The 21,624-nt window shown below is 39.7% G+C and overlaps 1 protein-coding gene across 1 annotated transcript in view; it reads right to left on the reverse strand.

Annotated features, from left to right (window-relative positions):
- Nucleotides 1–21,624, reverse strand: part of USP3 (ubiquitin specific peptidase 3) — a 116,008-nt gene that overhangs the window by 92,855 nt on the left and 1,529 nt on the right. The window lies entirely within an intron of this gene.

Raw genomic sequence — 21,624 nt, forward strand, 5'->3', positions numbered from 1 at the left:
AAATATATATATATATATATATATATTTTTTTTTTTTTTGTATTTTTCTGAAGCTGGAAACGGGGAGAGACAGTCAGACAGACTCCCGCATGCGCCCGACAGGGATCCACCCAGCACACCCACAAGGGGGCGACACTCTGCCCACCAGGGGGCAATGCTCTGCCCCTCCGGGGCGTCGCTCTGCCACGACCAGAGCCACTCTAGCGCCTGGGGCAGAGGCCAAGGAGCCATCCCCAGCGCCCGGGCCATCTTTGCTCCAATGGAGCCTCGCTGTAGGAGGGGAAGAGAGAGAGAGGAAGGAGAGGGGGAGGGGGTGGAGAGGCAGATGGGCGCCTCTCCTGTGTGCCCTGGCCGGGAATCGAATACAGGACCTCTGCATGCCAGGCCGACGCTCTACCACTGAGCCAACCGGCCAGGGCCTGAAAATATATTTTAAAAAAGGAAATGGCTATCAGCGGTTCATTCAGGTGGCTGCTATTATATGCAACACAGGTAACATATGTCCATATATCCACATAGATCATGACTACCAAGTTTCAGAATTTTTTCTCTTAGTTTATACTCATTAAAAGAAATTACAGCTGATAATTCTTTTACAGAAAAATTCCATATATGTAAGTCACATTAATGTCAGCAAAATTCCTCAGACACACCTTCTATATCTGACCAAAATTAAAGTATATTCAAAACATCAAGTGAATGAGATAAAATACTCAATTTTAATAAGCTTACTTCAAAGTTGATGTAACTACCATAACCATCAGAATCATTAAATTTTATATATGCAATGTAAAACCCCTTAGGAAGCAAATGCATATTAGAAACACATTTTGAGAGATGTGCAAGGAAGTTTAGATACATTTAAGTTAGTGCAGAAGCAACAATTGTCCAATCATACTGAAACATACTGAACTCGGAGGTATTCAGAACACAGATTAAGTCGTGATTGACCAATGTAATCAATTAAAATATACCTTAGACAGTACAATATCCAATACAATAGGATTACAGGACAAGTCATTTAAAAATATTCTTAAATGTCCTAGTTTTCATTTCAGCAAATAAGTAAATATGAATGATTTCAAGATTTAAGATATGGTGGTCCACTTATTTTTAGTGACTAGTAGAGTTTAAGCTTCAACTCTAAATAATTCAATTCTTTATCCACCTTATTACCCACTTCTCTTTAAGGGGCAATGTCTTGGCTTTTAGAGACTAATTTTGAGACTATGCTCTAGCCTACTTTCCCAACCTTTGCCATGTCAGGACATGAACAGTAAATTATAACATCTGTATGGCACATGCACATAAACTGATGCAGCTTCTCAGGGCCAGAAGTGAACTGATCTGTTTGCAGGCTTTAACCACACTTAGGCTGAGGGGGGTCATTATTTGAATCCATATGCAATCCATTCATGGCCCTTCTGATGAAAAGCCATGCTCGCCAATCTTTTACATGGTTATCCAGCAACGCAGGAGGTTTTCCCCCTACTCCACTGCCTGCTTGTTGGAACAAAACACTGGAAGTCACCAACGACCAGAGAGGGCCAGCAGCATTATCGGGAATCTAAGATGCCATTCCTCTGAGGGTCTGCAGTTTATAATACTCCCTAATGCTCTGAGACCTATCAGAGAAGATGGATGCCCAACTCTTTACTTCTATCCTATGTATAATTGTCTGCTCCCCAGGGAGCAGCTAGTCCACATGATGACATGAAGGAACCTAAAATGAATTATATTAAAAGAAAGAAGTACCAGGGCCCTGGCCGGTTGGCTCAGTGGTGGAGCGTCGGCCTGGCGTGCAGGGGTCCCGGGTTCGATTCCCGGCCAGGGCACACAGGAGAGGCGCCCATCTGCTTCTCCACCCCTCCCCCTCTCCTTCCTCTCTGTCTCTCTCTTCCCCTCCCACAGCGAGGCTCCACTGGAGCAAGGATGGCCCGGGCGCTGGGGATGGCTCCTTGGCCTCTGCCCCAGGCGCTGGAGTGGCTCTGGTCGCGACAGAGCGACGCCCCGGAGGGGCAGAGCATCGCCCCCTGGTGGGCAGAGCATCGCCCCTGGTGGGCGTGCGGGGTGGATCCCGGTCGGGCGCATGCGGGAGTCTATCTGACTGTCGCTCCCCGTTTCCAGCTTCGGAAAAATACAAAAAAAAAAAAAAAAAAGAAAGTACCAGAAATGGATGGGTCTAAGTACAGAGGTGGTAAAACAGCTTTGATGAATATGTACAACCAACAGTCAACTGCTTAAAATGAATCTGGATCCAGAGCATATGATTAGCTACGACTGACTAAAAATGTTTCCCTAGCCACTTCCAAGTCTCTGATTTCAAGGTTTCCCAGACAAAAAAAAAAAAAAAAAATTACGATAAAGTATTTCACTGCAACAGCCTTGAATACATTTTTAAGATCACAGTAAATGGGAAGATGGGAGCAGGCAGACAGATATCTTGAAGACTCTTATAAAAATCAGTTACATATTACTGTTCATACAATTAGAAAGTTAAAACTTTTCATCTTCCCCGAAGACATCCAACACAGAAAAATATATTTGTACAAGGCTATTAACTGCATCATTATTTTTTAACTATAATATATTGGAAACAACCTGAATGCCCAAACATAGGAATCTGGTTGAATTCACTATGACATATCCACAAAGGGGAATACTACAAAACTATTAAAAATAATAAGGAAAATTTCTACCAACACAAGACTGTTACCCAAGACATACTGTTAAATGAAAGAAGCAAAGTCCAGCCCTGGCCGGTTGGCTCAGCGGTAGAGCATCGGCCTGGCGTGCGGGGGACCCGGGTTCGATTTCCGGCCAGGGCACGTAGGAGAAGCGCCCATTTGCTTCTCCACCCCCCCTCCTTCCTCTCTGTCTCTCTCTTCCCCTCCCGCAGCCAAGGCTCCATTGGAGCAAAGATGGCCTGGGCGCTGGGGATAGCTCCGGCGCTGGGGATGGCTCCTTGGCCTCTGCCCCAGGCGCTACAGTGGCTCTGGTCGCGGCAGAGCGACGCCCCAGAGGGGCAGAGCATCGCCCCCTGGTGGGCAGAGCATCGCCCCTGGTGGGCGTGCCGGGTGGATCCCGGTTGGGCGCATGCGGGAGTCTGTCTGACTGTCTCTCCCCGTTTCCAGCTTCAGAAAAATACAAAAAAAAAAAAAAAAAAAAAAAAAGAAGAAGCAAAGTCCAAACAGTATACTTAGTCTGCTACCTTTTGTGAGAGAAAATAATAACTGATTGTCTATGAGGGGTGGGAGTGAATGAGTGGAAAGGATTGGGTAGTAACACTTATAGGTATAGTTTTAACTTTTGGAACAATGCTTATGTTTTACATACTCAAAAAGAGAATTAAAATCAGCAAGGATGAGGTGAAAAAAATCTAAAGTGGAAATCAAACATAAACAAATGAATTTATATGTCACATAAGTAATATTAAATGTATTAAAACAGCGGTTCTCAACCTGTGGGTCGCCATCAGGGTCACGACCCACAGGTTGAGAACCGCTGTATTAAAAGGAGGAAGACTTAACCCAAATAACTTTTGAACATAATACTTTATATATTGTCAGACAAAAAGAACTGTAAAGAAATACTCAACTCTAATTACAAGGAGTTTTCTTTGCAATGGTATGAGTTAGTTCTGGAACTACTTTCTCTGATTATGGCAGTGAGCAAATGAGTACATAGACTGGGGATAATGGGAACCAGATTCTCAGTGTTGGAGAAGGGCATTACAAATAAGGGAAGGGGCAAGACTAGATCTGTGATGTTGACTGGAATCATGGGCATCAATGTAAACTATCAGTTTTATACAGACACATCTATTTTATATTTCTTAGCTCTTACCCACTCAGAGATCTTAGCTTATAAACATTATTTCCAACTAAAAGGAATGAGGGCTACTTGCAGAAATGGCTGATTGCAAGCAAGGCTGGGGAAGGCTGATACAAGAGGAGCCTGGAGCATCTTGCTGTGCCAGAAAGTAAGGAAGAGCTCAAAGAACAGGGACATGTCAATACGGCTCTGTTCTAGGGGCTTCCTAGTGGTCAAATCTAAGAGCATTTGAACCTCAAAATAAATAACAAAATATTATAGAATAAAACTAAAATCTGAGTCCATACTAATAAAATAAATGAATAAACAAGTAGGAGAGAAATATAGAATACCAACTAATATGTTTAGAAGAAATATATTAGAAGATTGACATCTTGCAACCATCCTGATAATAACTGATTCAGTCAAGAATCATCAATGTATGCTAAATTGGGGTGAAAGTTTGGTGAGGAACAAGATACACACACACACACACACACACACAGAGGGTGGGGCAAAAGTAGGTTTACAGTTGTGAGTACACAAAACAGTTTTCTCTTATCATTTACTAGTTATTGTATTATTTTCCATATGAACTGTAAACCTACTTTTGCCCCACCCTGTGTAGATATAAAATCTCAAAGTCTCTCCCACAAATTACTTATTAATAACAAAGAGGAAAATGGTAACTTGACACTGGAAAGCTACCTGCAAATGTTACATTTAATTAAGTAATCAAAGTTTAAAAGTGAGGGGATAAAAGAAAAAAATAAAAACACCTCATAGACACAGACAACTGCATGGTAATTACCAGAGGGAAAGAAGGTAGAAGAGATAGAAGAGGGTAGAGGTGGGATAAGTTGTGATTGAAGGAGACTTGGGGTGGTCAACACACAATACAATACACAGTTGATGTATTATAGGATTGTACACCTGAAATCTATATAATTAACCACTGTCACCTCAATAAATTCAATTAAAAATAAAATTTAAAATATTATCAAAGTTAACATCACCAAAAATGAGACAAACCAACATCACATACCTCTTGATCTATGTATGCCCTAAGACAAAACATTACTTCTGTAGTATTCCTACCAAAATAATGCATAACCTGAACCTAATCATGAGAAAACATTAGAAAAATTCAAATTAAGGAACATTCTATAATCATTGGCCTTTATTCTTCAAAAATATCAAAATATGAAAGACAAAGAAAGGCTAAGGAGCTGTTCCAGATTAAAGTCGACTAAAGAATTAGGATAAAGTGAAATGCATAATCCTGGATGAGATCCAGGAGAGGTGGAAGGGAAGACAGAAAGTGAAATAGCTATAAAAGACACAATATAAAAACATAATGAGACAACTGGAAAAATCTGCATATGAAATGTGCATTAGCTAATACTATTGTATCAGTATTAAATGTCCTGATTTTGACCAATAGCCTTTGTTTATTGAAAAGAAAGTCCTGGCCCTGGCTGGCTGGCTGAGCGCCAGCCCAGCATGTGGATGTCCCAGGTTCAATTCCTGGTCAGTCGGGACACACAAGAGAAGCGATCATCTGATTCTCGACATATTTCCCCTCTTGCTTTTCTTTCTCTCCCTTTCTCTCTCTTTTCTCCTCCTGCAGCCATGGCTTGACTGGAGCAAGTTGGCCCCAGGTGCTGAGAACTGGCTCCATGGACCCCCATCTAAGGCACTAAGAAGAGCTTGGTTGCTGAGCAATGGACCAATGCCCCAGATAGGCAGAGCATCGCCCCTTAGTGAGCTTGCCAGGTGGATCCCGGTCAGGGCACATGTGGGAGTCTGACTCTTTGCCTTCCCTCCTCTCACTAAATTAAAAAAAAAAAAAAAAAAGAAAGTTAGTCTTTGTTCTTGGAGGAAAAAAAATTTTTAAGTATTTATAAAGGAGCATTACACCAGCAAATTACTGGGGGGGGGGGGGGGTATATAAACAGAAGGTACAGCCTGACCAGGTGGTGGCGCAGTGGATAGAGCGTCGGACTGGGATACAGAGGACCCAGGTTTGAGACCCCACCAGCTTGAACCCAAGGTCGCTGGCTCCAGCAAGGGGTTACTCGGTCTGCTGAAGACCCGCGGTCAAGGCACGTATGAGAAAGCAATCAATGAACAACTAAGGTGTTACAATGCGCAATGAAAAACTAATGATTGATGCTTCTCATCTCTCTCCGTCCTGTCTGTCCCTGTCTATCCCTCTCTCTAAAAACAAAAACAAAACAAAACAAAAAAAAGAAGGTACACAATAAGTGATAACACAAATGGGGCAAAATGTTAACAATTTGTGAATCTAGATAAAGAGTACACGAGAACTCTTTATACTATTCTTAGCAACATTTCTTTTCAGTATGAAATTACTATAGCAAAATAAAAAGGGTTGTTTTTTTTTTTTTTTTGAGGTTAAGAAAAATGTCTCCTTTACTTCCAATTAAGAATACATATACCTTTTTGGCCCTGGCTGGTTGGCTCAGCAGTAGAGCATTGGCCCAGCGTGTGGAAGTCCCGGGTTCAATTCCCGGCCAGGGCACACAGGAGAAGTGCCCATCTGCTTCTCCACCCCTCCCCCTCTTCTTCCTCTTTGTCTCTTTCTTCCCCTCCCACAGACAAGGCTCCACTGGAGCAAAGCTGGCCCAGGCACTGAGGATGGCTCCATGGCCTCCTCCTCAGGCACAAGAATGGCTTCAGCCACAATGGAGCAATGCCCCAGATGGACAGAGTATCACCCCTTGGTGGGCATGCCAGGTGGATCCTGGTCGGGCGTATGCAGGAGTCTGTCTGACTGCCTCCCCACTTCTAACTTCAGAAAAATACACACACACAAAAAGAATATATCTTTTTGCATGACCTGAGGTGGCATAGTGGATAAGGTGGTGACCTGGAACGCTGAAGTCACCGGTTCAAAGCCCCAGACTTGCCCAGTCAAGGCACACAGAGAAGCAACTATGAACTGATGCTTCCCGCTTCCCCTCTTCTCACCTTTCTCTCCCTCCTTTCTCTAAAGTCAACAAATCAAATCTGTGTGTGTGTGTGTGTGTGTGTGTGTGTGTGTGTGTGTGTGATAGAGAGACAGATACAAACAGACAGACAGGAAGGGAGAGCTATGAGAAGCATCAACACTTCATTGTGGCTCCTTAGTTGTTCACTGATTGCTTTCTCATATGTGCCTTGACCGTGGGACTACAGCAGAGCGATTGACCCCTTGCTCAAGTCAGTGACCTTGAGTTTCAAGCCAGTGACCTCTGGGCTCAAGCCAACAACCATGGGGTTATGTCTATGATCCCATGCTCAAGCCAGCGAGCCCACACTGAAGCGGGATGACCCCGCACTCAAGCCAACGACATCAGGATTTCGAACCTGGGTTCTGTGTCCCTGTCCAATGCTGTATCCACTGCACCACTGCCTGGTCAGGCAACAAATCAAACCTTAAAATGTGTGTATGTGTGTGTGTATGTGTATACCTTTTCTTTTTTCTTTTTTTTACTAACACAAAAGGAGAAAGGTTAAAATACCAATGTGTAGAGCCAGAGTCCTATAAACCTGACATTAACTTTCCTTTACTGAAGGATGATGAACTAATCCAGTAAAATATTATAACATATTAATTGCAGTAGCCCAAATGACCTTACAATTATGTTTCTTTTCCATATCCATGTCTGGTTTGTGATTTAGCTTCTCAAACAGAGTCAAACCTTCTGGCTTACCTACTCTCTCTGCTGACTCTATGATAGCAGCAACAATATTTTGCTCTGTTTATCAGAGAAGGTAAATCAGAGTCTGAACTTTTACTCAAATAAAGTAAAATGTCAGTTTTAGTGATTTAACTTTCTGAATGACAACTAGTAAGACCCATTTCTGATAGGGCAAAAGCATTTTACCCTAAAAACTGGATTAGAAATATTTCATCTAAAAATAGACACCAATTTAAACATGGCAGACTAACTCCTCTCTTATCTCCTTTCCTTCCTAACATCCCGCCAAAAATGACAATAGAGGAATTAAATAGATGTTAACTCACAAGGATAAAGAGAACATCTGAGGCATGTTCAAAAGCAGACAAAAGATTTCAACATGTGTTTGGAAGTCAGGAAGAAGAGCAGAAACGATCTTAGTAGTGCAAAAGAAGCTACAACGTAAATGCCAGCAGAGAAGGAAGCAGACAAGAGGCAGCTCTGAGCACAGGGACACTGGGCATAGCAGACAGCAAGGGTAGGGATGGAACTGAAAACAGTCTCTAGGCTGTATGAAATAACTAAATCATGGAACTTCCTGCACCCTGATGCCAGAACATCAGTACCCAGAGAAAAGACTGAAAAACGGAAGGTGAAGTACACTGTAGACTAGCCCCACCCATTTTAGAGCTTTTTAGTGCCTCACACTTGCATAAAAAAACAAAGCTAAAACAGACCCTTGAAGAAAAACTCTAGTCTGACTGAATCATTTTAAAAAGAAAAAGAACCCAGAGGTAACAAACAATGCAAGGAAAACGGAAAACTTGAAAACAAACAAACTCAAAAATCCTGGAGTGATAAGAGAAAATACTGCAAAATAACAGTAACAGAATGTATGAAAAAGCAATGGTCAGAAAAAATGAGGAAAAGCTCTTGAAAAGTAAAAATATGATCAATCAAAATTCAATAGAAAGGTGGGGGGGGGGGAATCAAGAAAACATCTCAGAACTAGAACCAAAAGGCAGAATATTACAGGTTCCACTTAGGACCCCCAACATTCAGTTAATAGCAGTTCCTGAAAGAAAAAGTACAAATTAGGACATGTAAGTATGGAAGAATAAGTACCCCAACTAGACTGAAAGGTCCTTTGAGTACCCATCACAATAACAGAAAATTACCCATGCCAAGACATATCATTTTGAAACTTAAAAAAAAAAAAACAAGGATAAAAAGAATATCCTTGAACCCTGGCCAGCTGGTTCAGTGGTAGAGCGTAAGCCCAGTGTGTAAAAGTCCAGGTTTGATTCCTGGCCAGGGCACATAGGAGAAGCGCCCATTTGCTTCTCCACCCCTCCACCACGCCTTCCTCTCTGTCTCTCTCTTCCCCTCTCACAGCCAAGGCTCCATTGGAGCAAAGATGGCCCGGGCGCTGGGGATGGCTCTGTGGCCTCTGCCCCAGGCGCTAGAGTGGCTCTGGTCGCAACATGGCGATGCCCAGGATGGGCAGAGCATCGCCCCCTGGTGGGCAGAGCTTCGCCCCTGGTGGGCGTGCCGGGTGGATCCCGGTCGGGCGCATGCGGGAGTCTGTCTCTCCCTGTTTCCAGCTTCAGAAAAATGAAAAAGAAAAAAAAAGAAAAAAAAAAGAAATAGCAATCAGAAAGGCATCAGATTTCCCAACAGCAACACTGGAAGCCTAAAAACAAAAGAATAATTCTCTCATAATTTTAAGAGAAATAGTCTATAGTCAGCCAAGTAATTAAGTACAAAGGTAGAATAAAAGTATCAGACTTGCATGGAATCAAAAAATAACCTGCTGTGAGGCCCTAGCCGGTTGGCTCAATGGTAGAGTGTCAGCCCGGGTGTGGAAGTCCAGGGTTTGATTCCCGGCCAGGGCACACAGGAGAAGCGCCCATCTGCTTCTCCACCCCTTCCCCTCTCCTTCCTTCCTTTCTCTCTCTCTCTCTCTCTCTCTCTCTCTCTCTCTTTCTCCCTCTTCCCCTCCCAAAGCCAAGGCTCCATTGGAGTAAAGTTGGCCTGGGCGTTGAGGATGGCTCCATGGCCTCCACCTCAGGCACTAGAATGACTCCGGTTGCCATAGTGCAATGCCCCGGATGGCAGAGCATTGCCCCCTGGTGGGCATGCTGGGTGGATTCCAGTTGGGTGCATGCAGGTGTTTGTCTCTCTGCCTCTCCACTTCTCACTTCAGAAAAATACATACATACATACATACATAAATAAATAAATGTAACCTGCTGTGAGATGAGAGGTCAATGATGTACTTCAGCAAACAGTTTAATAAACCAAAAAAGAGAAAGACATGAGATCCAGGAAATAGGAGATCTGTCACAAGAGAACAGCCAGGGAATCACAGGGCAAGAACTGTCCAGTAGGCCTAGAAAACAACTGGTTAAAATAGGAGCAAGAGGATTCTGAGAAAGAGGTCTTCAAGAAAAAAATAGTGCTAAGAGATTATCTGTTTAAGCGCTTAGAAAATAATATTCATAGACATTTGACAGATTTATAGGTACAATTGAGTAAAAACATGTAGGTGAACTAAACAACTTTTTAAAAGGGCAATTATTGCCCTGGCCGGTTGGCTCAGCAGTAGAGCGTCGGCCTAGCGTGCGGAGGACCCGGGTTCGATTCTGGCCAGGGCACACAGGAGAAGCGCCCATTTGCTTCTCCACCCCTCCGCCGCGCTTTCCTCTCTGTCTCTCTCTTCCCTTCCCGCAGCCGAGGCTCCATTGGAGCAAAGATGGCCCGGGCGCTGGGGATGGCTCTGTGGCCTCTGCCCCAGGCGCTAGAGTGGCTCTGGTCGCAACATGGCGACGCCCAGGATGGGCAGAGCATCGCCCCCTGGTGGGCAGAGCATCGCCCCTGGTGGGCGTGCCGGGTGGATCCCGGTCGGGCACATGCGGGAGTCTGTCTGACTGTCTCTCCCTGTTTCCAGCTTCAGAAAAATGAAAAAATAAAATAAAATAAAAAAATAAAAGGGCAATTATTTATTCAAGGAATAACAAAATGCTAGACAAGAAAGAAAAGGTAATCACCATATTAACCAGAACTTGTAACTAAATTACATTGAAAAATGGAGAGACAGGTCAGAAGGAAAGGTGGTGTAACCACGAATGTCCTCATTTACCATAGCAAGATGTCAAGAGATAATGCCTAAAATTAACAAATTAAGGGAAAACAATGTATTACTTAGAAGTATGCAGGTAAATATAAGAAAGAAAGCTAAATATAAATAGAGCTTGGTTATCTGTGGACAGTAGAACTGAGGGTGGAGAGAAGGGAGGGCTGCTGTTCTATTTTAAACCTTTTGATACTATGACTTACTGTTTGTATGTACTACTTTTTGAAAGCATGAATTAATCTTTAAAAAGCAAATTGATGTGATAGTCATATCAATTCATGAGAGTACCAAAGTTATTTTTTTATCTTAAGTATGTCTAAAATCCATTATGTGGCATAAAAATTACAATAGCAGTTTATCATTTGGGGCCAATTCCCTATATTCCACAAGGCTAATTTTCAGTGCTAATGGCATTCATCTTCTACTAGAGAATGTCATTTCAAAGCTGGCCAAAATTTGTCATCTATATGTTAACAGATCCAGATACCTACAGAGCCAGAAAAGAGAGGGCATCTGGTCCTGCTGACTTCCCACACAGAGGCAAATTCTGATCCATACGGCTGGTCCTCTCACTGGTTCAAGCATTTTACTCTATTTTGAAATGAATTTCTGAAATCAGTTTTTAACATCAAATGAAAACAACATATGGAAACAGTGTTCGTGAAACTACATATTCTCAAAAACTGTGATGTACTAAACAAATTTTTTATTATTTGTTCTGTCACAATCTCAGACTTATTCAGACCTAGTTTGGAGAAAAACACCTCAGGAAGCTATTATGCTAGATCTACTCTAGCAGTCTTCAGCTAAATACTGGACTTGTGCCTTACCTCCAAATGAGGGGAAAGGGTAGTGGGGAGAAGCATTAAAACTACTAATACTAAATCCAAAGCAGGTTACAAAATCAGAGTCAAAATGGGCCACTTTTGCCTTTGAAAGACCAGACACAAATAACTACAGAAAAATTACCAGTTTATATTGTTTTAAAAATAACTTCCCCTATGAAGTTGATTATGTGGAGAATGAAAACAAAAAGCCATGAATCACTTAAGAAAAATTCTGACATCCCATATTTCCATTTATTTAATATAGCAAGATCTGATGCAATTCCATGCTTTTGCCAACAGCCTGAGTAAGCAAAGCCAAGGTTAAACAGTAGTGGGATCTTCAAAAGAAATGAATCAAATCGTAAGTGTAAACACCATACAACTATTATTTCAAAACAATAGCAAGTGTATGCAATATAAGATTCTTATGTATATTTTTTATAGTAAGCACTCCCTCCCATAAATAAATAAGATAATCACGAGGTTTATAAACCTCTTATTATCAGATTTTACTCAAAGAACGATCTATTTAATATCTGCATTGTACAATTCTCTTCCTAGTTTTTTGTGATTATATAATAAAGATTAGTGCTAAAGCACAAAGTGAGGGAGAAATTACCACATGTGTATTTATTGGTGTGTTGGGAAATTCTTTGTTCTTTTAAAATCAGTGGGACTATTTATGAAGAAGTGGGGAAAATAGATATAAAATGGGCACGGACTTATACTCTGCTTAAAGGGCTAGATACCCAATGTTACGAAAAATAGGAACCTTGCAAATTCCAATCACTGTTCTAATTATTTAACTAAAACTAACAGTTGAATTTTTTTATAAGCCATAGGCACAATTTTAAAATCTGACACACATTTCCCCAAGAATCACTGTTAATTATTCAAAGGAAGAAAAACACAAAAACCTGAAAAAGTATTTTTTACATGAGGTTCTAAAAAGACACAAACAAAACGCTTGAAATAACCGAAATGAAACTGATGCAGTTAAGCTCTCAGAATTAAATTCTCATGGCATGACTGTTGAGGTCTGGCAGCTACTTCATACACACAAGGTGAAGTTTGAGTTCTTAGTTGTTGCAGAGCAAATTCAGGATAATTCAGGCGGAAACCAGAGTTAATCTCAATTAAGTTAAAGGACATTTTACTATATTACACTAAAAATATATGTACATACATATTAATGATAAATAATTTGTGTCAGCCACAGAGTTTTTAAGTTATATAGAAGTTCTTTTTAAAAATATTATATCAGTAAGAAATGATGACATCGGATCATTTACAATAACATGGATGGACCTTGATAACATTATACGGAGTGAAATAAGTAAATCAGAAAAAACTAAGAACTATATGAATCCATATATAGATGGGACATAAAAATGAGACTCAGAGACATGAACAAGAATGTGATGGCAATGGGGGTGGGGGGTGGGAGGAGGGCGTGAGGAAGGAGAGAGGGGGTGGGGGAGGGGAGGAGCACAAAGAAAACCAGATAGAAGGTGACAGAATACAATTTGACTTTGGGGGAGGGGTATACAGCACAATCAAATGTCAAAATAATCTGGAGATGTTTTCTCTCAACATATGTACCCTGATTTATCAATGTCACTGCATTAAATTTAATAATAATAAAAATATATATATTATATCAGGACATTTCTTTAACATGTTTTATCAATTATCCCAGAGAAACATTCTATCACAAAATTTGTTTCTTAAAACTTTTAGCACGATCTTCTAAACTTTGATCAAGATAGCCAATCCCTTGGCAGGGGTGAATTGTACAGAGATGTGTTGTAAAATTAGGTACCCAAAACTTGTATAATCATGTTAACTAGTGGCAATCCACTAAATTAATTTTTTTAAAAAGATAGTACAATTCCAATATTGTGCAACAGATGTTTGAAACAAAGAAACGGACAATAATCTACTCTTTAAAAAAGAAAACCTGAGCATGGTCAGTAAGAACAAAGATTCAAAGAAGCTACAACAATTAAGTGTACTATCTCATAAACGGTTAAATTAAACGTGTGAGCAGAGCAGTAAATCACCGGCCTGTTTTTCCTGGTGATGAGATAGTACAAGAACAGTCCATAAAATTAAAGAGACTTCTGAATGGGTCAAGGATAAACAGGCAAGCAGATTTCTATAAGGCTGTCTTAAACCTAGCTAGAACAAAGAAAAATAATCAGGACAGAACATCTTACTCAAAATGGAAAACAGCCCACTGATAGAGAGCTCTTCAATCGTTAAGCAGAGAACAAAGTCTCCAGATAAAATCTATTTGGTTATAGTATTCTTTCAGAGACACAAGCTAGTTCCTTAAAAATAAACTCTCAATTTCCTCCTCAAATAGGTCTTATAAATTTTAACTAGCTATCACTTATTTAATTGTGAAGAATTTAGCTAAAACAAACAACTAATAACTAATACAATGTCCAAGTTTAATTTCAATGTCCAAGTTTAATTTCAATAGTTTTCAAAATCTGAAATTGCCTTTCTAAGCTCATCTGCATTTTATATTGATACATTTGTAAATAGCACATGTATACCTACTTTTCAGTGTATGTTAAAAAGAGAGGGAAATGTGTTTTAAGCTCTGCAGTCTAAATACTGTAACTTTCACAAGAAAGACAATTGGAAAATCTTAGAATATAACCAAATGGAACCAACAAAGTACACTACCTAAAAACAAAGATTGAATAACCTCTGAGCTACCACAGGTAAAAGCTAAATCCAGTATCTTAGGAATTTTCTTCCTCCTCCACCCCCCCAAAAAAAACCACCTCCAAAAAGAGTCACCTCTACCAGAAGCAAAATGAAAAAATGGGATGGAGCAACTTCAAGAACAGAAGCACATTTTAAAAACAACCAAAAGCTAATTACATTTTATCCACAGCTATGCTGAGAAGGCTAGTTTATTATATCTGAGGTAATGTGACTAGCCCACAAAAAAATTAGATCTGAACTGTAAGGAAGTTAAAATATTCAAAAACAGTTTTCTACCAATTGTATGTACTACCAATTTTGTTCCAACTTGCCTGCACTTTAATCAATAAACAGGGGAGGAAGAGTTAATCAAATGCACAATTTACATAATTATTTTCAAAATGTGAAATTTAAAATGTATTTTCATGTCAAGAATCTTCAAAGGAATTAGTTCAAGTATGTTTCCAAACACTTGAAATCATTTAAATTATCAAGCCTTAAATTACTGGATGACAAAATAAAGATAATCTAAAAGTATGGTTTAAATGGCATTTGAATTCAAGTTTTGGGCTCTCTCTACTACCATCCCTCCTTCCCCCAAGCATCTTAAGCAACTCTTATTTAATCTGTCTCAGTTTCACAATCTATAAAACAGGAAAAACTACAAGGATGGGTGGTTAATTAAATTAGGATTAAATGCTAGCAAACTGCTTTGAAGTTACTTTATGCTGTTCTCAATTCTCCTCCTACTCAGTAAAACTAATAGATGAGAAAACATCTGGAATTACTATAGATACTAACATCTGCAGACTCACAGCAGTTAAAAGATGATCTCTATTTACAAGCTTCTAAGCCAAAGTTCATTCAACAACCCCAAAAGATTTCAGGATACAATCACAAGGAACAATTTTTAGGTACATTTCCTTTCAGTCTGAAAGATACCTACTCTTACCTACATTCTCAAAACAGGCTATTACAAATCGCAGAGCATCTTGAGCAGTCTTGGCACAAAACAATTCTGGGGAAAATGAACAAACTGTTACTGTTGTTAATGCTATTTTCAGCATTCTAAACTGTCAATTAAGGTAAGCTTCATCACAAACACACCCTACAAAAAGTCCTAGTCCCTGCTGAGAATCTAAGTACTTCCTTCTAAGCCATCTGTCCAGGAAAGCTCTATTAAAACACCTAGAATGCAGTCGCAGTCTAAAGGAACTATGAATAAACATAAAACATTAAAAAACACTAAACCACATACATTTTCCACTTCAAACACTGAAGAACTACCTGAGTCTATTCCGATGCCTTGGTTGGACACAAAGCCCATAGGCAGATTGGTGAGAAACTGTAGCTTAATCAAAAGAGGTTAATTTTTTTTTCAAAAAAGGAAAATATATAAAATAGCTCAAGAAAGGGGAAAAAGCTCAAAAAGGAAAAAAAAAAGCGCAAAGCAGGTTAGGAGGAAATGTACATGTAAATTACTCCCTGATGGAAGAAAGACTCAATTAAATTTTAAAACAGGAATTTAAATTACTCAGTGAGCTACAAACTCAATTACTCACTGTTCTGCTTACTGAGCTACAAACACCATAAAAATATAAGTATCTCTAAATCTAATTTGAAGGACCCAAAATTAATCTATTATATTCTAGTAAAGAAGGAAGTTGCATAAATTTCAACAAGGAAAAAGTAGGATGTTTTAAGAGCCTAAGGCCAATGCTGTAAAAGCAAAGAATGAGAATGAATTATTTTGAGAATAAAGGATTAACGGGAAACTGAAACAAAGAGTTCAAATTCTCCCCTCAACCTCATCCTTGCTTCCGCCTAAGCCATGAAGGATATTCTTTGTATACTAGTAAGAAAACTAGTATTTAGAAAAGAACTTCTGATCAATGTGTCAAAACTTTTTCACAAGAGCAAAATACTGCCTGACCAGGCGGTGGCGCAGTGGATACAGTGTCGACCTGGAACGCTGAGGACCCAGGTTCAAAACCCTGAGGTCAGTGGCTTGAATGCAGGCTCACCAGCTTCACTGTGGGGTTGCTGGCTTGAGCATGAGATCATAGATATGACCCCATGGTCACTGGCTTGAGCAAGGTATCACTGGCTCAGCTGGAGCTCCCCCAACAAGGCACATATGAGAAAGCAATAAACGAAGGCGCTACAACTATGAGTTGATGTTTCTCATCTCTCTCCCCTCCTGTCTCTCGCTCTTAAAAAATTTTTTTTAAAAAAGCAAAATACTAATCTCAATCCCTAGACTGCATGCAGCCTCCTCAAACACACATGGAGCACATTCTAAGTTCCAGCTCTTTCACATCTACTACCAATTATTTAGAGACTAGGAAAATACCACGAGGTCTCCTCAAGGTTCTGGGGATGGAGGTAGGGCAGAATACTGCCAGAAAAACTAGAAAGACAATTACATTTGACTCAAATTTACAAATATTATCCCAAAAAAGTTTAAATTCTTTGGAAAAGTAAATAAAATTAAAATATTAATCTTTAGAATTAACGTGAAGAAAGTATGACCTGTCCACTGATTTTTAACCTTGTCTAGTCCACATTTACTACTACAATGTCCACCCACCCATCTATAAACACAGAATGTCAAGAGAATACAAATTCATTGCGGTAACAACACTGCAGATGGTCATGTGCTCACAAGCCAGTCCAAGTCTACAGGTTAAAATACCGGGTATGTGAGCTAGTGAAAACATTCTGGGGAGAAGTTCACTCATTTTGCATATTAAGACCATTCAGCCATGATCTAAATGGAAGTTTCTTCATTCATCAAACATATATTACTGTCTTATTATGTGCTAGGCACTTGGTAAATATTTGACAAGGTATTACTAAAAAGCGGTAAATCCAGTTGACCTAAGGAACAAATAACTGATCCTGTCTAGAAAATTTAGTCTTCTGAGAATAAGAGTCCTCTTTAGATGTCCTCTTTAGATTATGAGAAATATCACATAAAATAACCTATTGCCCTATCAGAGTGATTTCTCACCGTTGTCACAAATTACAGATTTATTACCACTGACAAGGACTCAAGAATCAGCCTGACAAGTCGGTGGTGCAGTGGATAAAGCGTCGGACTGAGATGCAGAAGGACCCAGGTTCGAGACCCCGAGCTCACCAGCTTGAGCGCGAGTTCATCTGGCTTGAGCAAAAAAAAGCTCACCAGCTTGGACCCAAGGTTGCTGGCTTGAGCAAGGGGTTACTTGGTCTGCTGAAGGCCTGCAGTCAAGGCACATATGAGAAAGCAATCAATGAACAACTAAGGAGTCCCAATGAAAAACAGATGATTGATGCTTTTCATCTCTCTCCATTCCTGTCTGTCCCTATCTATTCCTCTCTCTGACTCTCTCTCTGTCCCTGTAAAAAAAAAAAAAAAAAAAAAAAAAAATCAGTATATCATCCTACTAAATGGATCTTCAAATGAAGGATTTATCTCCAATATCCACCTAAACCTGCAGAACATTTACTTAATCTACATTTACTTTTCTTGAGTAATGTGAGGAGAAGTGTCCAATGAAAACCTATAAGCCTGACCTGTGGTGGTGCAGTGGATAAAGCATCGACCTGGAAATGCTGAGGTCGCCGGTTCGAAACCCTGGGCTTGCCTGGTCAAGGCACATATGAGAGTTGATGCTTCCAGCTCCTCCCCCCTTGTCTCTCTCTGTCTCTCTCTCCTCTCTCTCCCTCTCTGTCTCTCTCTCTCTCTCGCCCTCTCTCTCCTCTCTAAAAATTAGTAAATAAAAAATAAACTTAAAAAAAAACCTATAAAAAGGCATATACAACTCTTTGAAGAATTAATCAGGGAAAAATTCTGATCCCTGTACAATTAAAATAATTTCAGTAAACTGGTGAACCCACACCCCTTGAAATCCAAATGCTTGGTCTTTGGCCTTCCTTAGTTATTAAAAACAGTTGTGTTTAGGGCATCTCTTTTTTTTTAACAATTTGTGTTCTTCCTCCAATATTTTGCCACTGGTTCAACTCTTTTATCCACAGAAAGTAGAAATGTCCAAGCCTCCAGCTTCTCAAAATAACATCTGGTATGTGTACACAACAGAAAAGTTGAGAGAATGTCCTAGTTTTTATTTAAAATTTTTCATTTAAAACAAGAATGCCTTTAGCAAAGATTAGACATAAATCAGCTTTTACCTTATTAGGAGATTGCTATTTTCAACATTTACCTTAAACCACAACATGGATTTATCTTCTAACCAGTTAGCTTCCTGTCTCTCCCTAGCTAGATTAGACTAGACTAACATTTTTGAAAGCAAAGGACTATTGGATCCCATGATCTATTGCCCAGCTAATATATTTCAAAAGTTCTATAAGTCTCCATAAAGACATAACTGCTCCTAGCCTTAAAGCTTTAAGGATTTCTCTAATACTTGAAAGCTATTTTTGATAAGAGCAGGTGTCCTTAACTGTTACTATAGTTGTGTACCAGTGGGTTCTCAAAAATGTGGTCCTGGACCCCTGAGAGTTCCCAAGACCCTTTCAAAGGGGTACATAAGGTCAAATGATTGTCACAAATAATATTAAAATGTTACTTTTATTTTTTACCCTCATTCTCTCACAAGCATGCCGTGAAGTTTTCCAGAGGCTACATGATGTGTGATATATCCAGATATATCCAGAGACCAAATGCAAAAGCAGATATGAGCCTGACCAGGTGGTGGCACAGTGGATAGAAGTTCCAATCCTGGAAGTCACTGGCTTGAGTGCAGGCTCATCTGGCTTGAGCCAGCTTGAGCATGAGCACCAGGTTGCCAACTTGAGCACAGGGTCGCTGGCTTAAGCATGGGATCATAGACATGACCATGGTTAATGGCTTTGAGCCCAAAGGTTGCTGGTTTGAAGCCCAAGGTCACTGGCTTGAGCCTAAGGTCGCTGGCTTGGCTGGAGCCCCAGGGTCAAAGCACATATGAGAAAGCAATCAATGAACAACTAAAGCTCTGCAACTAAGAGTTGGTGTTTCCCATCTCTTTTCCTTCATATCTTAAAAAAAAAAAGGAGATAGGAAAATCCAGAAGTCTTTTATTAAGCTAGATAACAAGAGTTGTAAAAATATAAAATGACACTTTTCTCACTAAATTTTGTTTTGAAAATACTTATTTTATGGAAACTCTTATTTATGTTAACAGGTAATAAATCTGTTATTATTTGTGGTTTAATACATACATATTTAACTTTTTTGTTTTAATTTCTAGTACAGCAAATATGAATAGACATAAGCCACACAAAGGCTCTTTGGATTCTCAGTAATTTTTAAGTGTAAAGGGGTCCTGAGAACAAAAAGTTTGAGAACAGCTGTAGTATACAATTATATAACCTCACACACAGTGCCTTCCATAGATAAGAAGCTCAAGTTAATTCTGAAGTATAATTACATCTTACACTCCCTAATCTTGTTGAGTAATATATCTCCTTGGAAAGCATAATTCAGCATGAAGCCAGCCTGTCCTAGGCCCTGTTTAAGGGACTTTAGATATCTAAGTATTCAGAATCCTCTTCATAAAGATGTTCTGACCTATAATACTTCCTACTACTTGAATAGTGTATAGGAATTTCTTACCATTTCTCACAAAAATTGCCTTATTCATCCTAATAGCAACCTGTGAAGTATTACCCTTTTTTTAATAGATGACATCATGAAACTGATGCTTAAGAAACAGAACTACTTGTCCAAGGAGATACTGCTAGCTAATAGAGCCTAGGATGTTCGTCTTTTGCAACTGCTTGGCTACCTTAAGGCTCTTTCACAGTGGTGTAATTCCAAAGAAAACAGGGACAGGGCATTACTTTTATTGTCCCAGTGCCAAAACGGAATTTTTTTTTTTAGCTCCTTAATAAGAATGTAATCAGACCCAACACCAGATCACAACATTAGTCAACATATTGGCTACCCTTCTGGTCCCCTACCACACTCCCTACCCCCCCCAAAAAAAAAGAAAGAAAAGAAATTCAAGCATGTTGGAGAATAAATGCCAGAATATATAATGCTCCAAGATGATGAATTAGTTAAGGACTCACAGATTTACTAATCATTTAATCACTGAAACAACAGGCAGGCAAGAACAAGATCAAGTTCAATACAATAACACTGGATTATATCAATGAATACATGCCAACAGGTTAAAATGGGAGGCCCACATGAAGCCAACAAGTTAAAATGGGAGGCCCACATGAACAGGACTCAATTCACAGAATATAGCAGAAGGAAAAAACCACATAAAGTTAAACTACCTTTATTGGTTCTACAAATCCAAACAATAACCATCCTGGAAAAGCAAGGTCAGAGAGAAACTTTACTGCGAAATGCAAAGGTATCATTCTACCTCTTGGACAGAAATCATCTCTCCTAATTTAGGGCTAGACATGTTATCAGTACAGGTCTCTTAGTTATGCTGCATTTTAATTTACAAGAAATGCCCAATTTTCTGCATCTCTTCTCCACAGTTAACTGGACTCCCTGACTAACAAAGGCAAGACTGACTCACAAAAGGCTACCTGCCGCTTGCATAAACTCTCTTCCTTTTTCAGATGCATGTGCCCAGTGAGGCCATTTTAAAATTTGATGTGATTTTCCTAGAAAAAAACAGAAGGTGCTAACTGTCCACTTTGAATTCTTGCAGTTTATCTACAACAGATGAGTAAGAGTAATTTCATCATTCCTCATGAGGTATGTGCTTTTCCTAGTGTCTACTTTGGTCATTTCTTTTTTCAAATCTCTTTTGGGGGAAAAAAAAGTTATAGCTATATCATCACAGCTATAGCTACAATTATAGCTAATGCACTAAAACCCAAGTTGTAAAGCAATTTGATATACCTTACTTGATGTTCCGTACTCAACATTTACTGCAAAAGATACGTTCATATGTAAGAGCCGATTTATACAAGTTTCTGCACCCTCACAAAATTGTAATACTGCACAGTAAAACCAAATAATCAGTTAAAGGCTTCACGCAGAAAAATGATGACTTTACAAAGGCAAGCAAAGCATCAAACCTCTGAGAGCTCCAGGGAACCCCAGTTAATTTCTATTCCTTATCCTAGAGTACATTTTTCTTTGTGGCATTACCTATGTTTTTCTGCAAGGACATTATCACCATTTAGGTAGTAACCTGTCAAAACTGTTAAGACATTCTCTAAACTATCTTCCCAGTTCCAGCCCATAACGAGAAATGTCACACAGCTAAATCGCATCATTGCTGTTTCCCTATATTTCTTCAAATGTACTTACAGTTATTTGAAGTGCACCATCCAAATTTTATACTACACCCCTAGCTACTACCAATGAACATGGCAAATCTAATAAAGACTCTAGCGGCAACGCCAGGGCCCTACCAGGAAGTAATCAAAGCAGTGTGGCCGGTGCGATCCCAAGTCGCTAGAGAAGACAATAAGAGGGCACTGGGGT

Source organism: Saccopteryx bilineata, chromosome 4 (genome assembly GCF_036850765.1).
Source record: "Saccopteryx bilineata isolate mSacBil1 chromosome 4, mSacBil1_pri_phased_curated, whole genome shotgun sequence".
NCBI classification, from domain to species: domain Eukaryota; kingdom Metazoa; phylum Chordata; class Mammalia; order Chiroptera; family Emballonuridae; genus Saccopteryx; species Saccopteryx bilineata.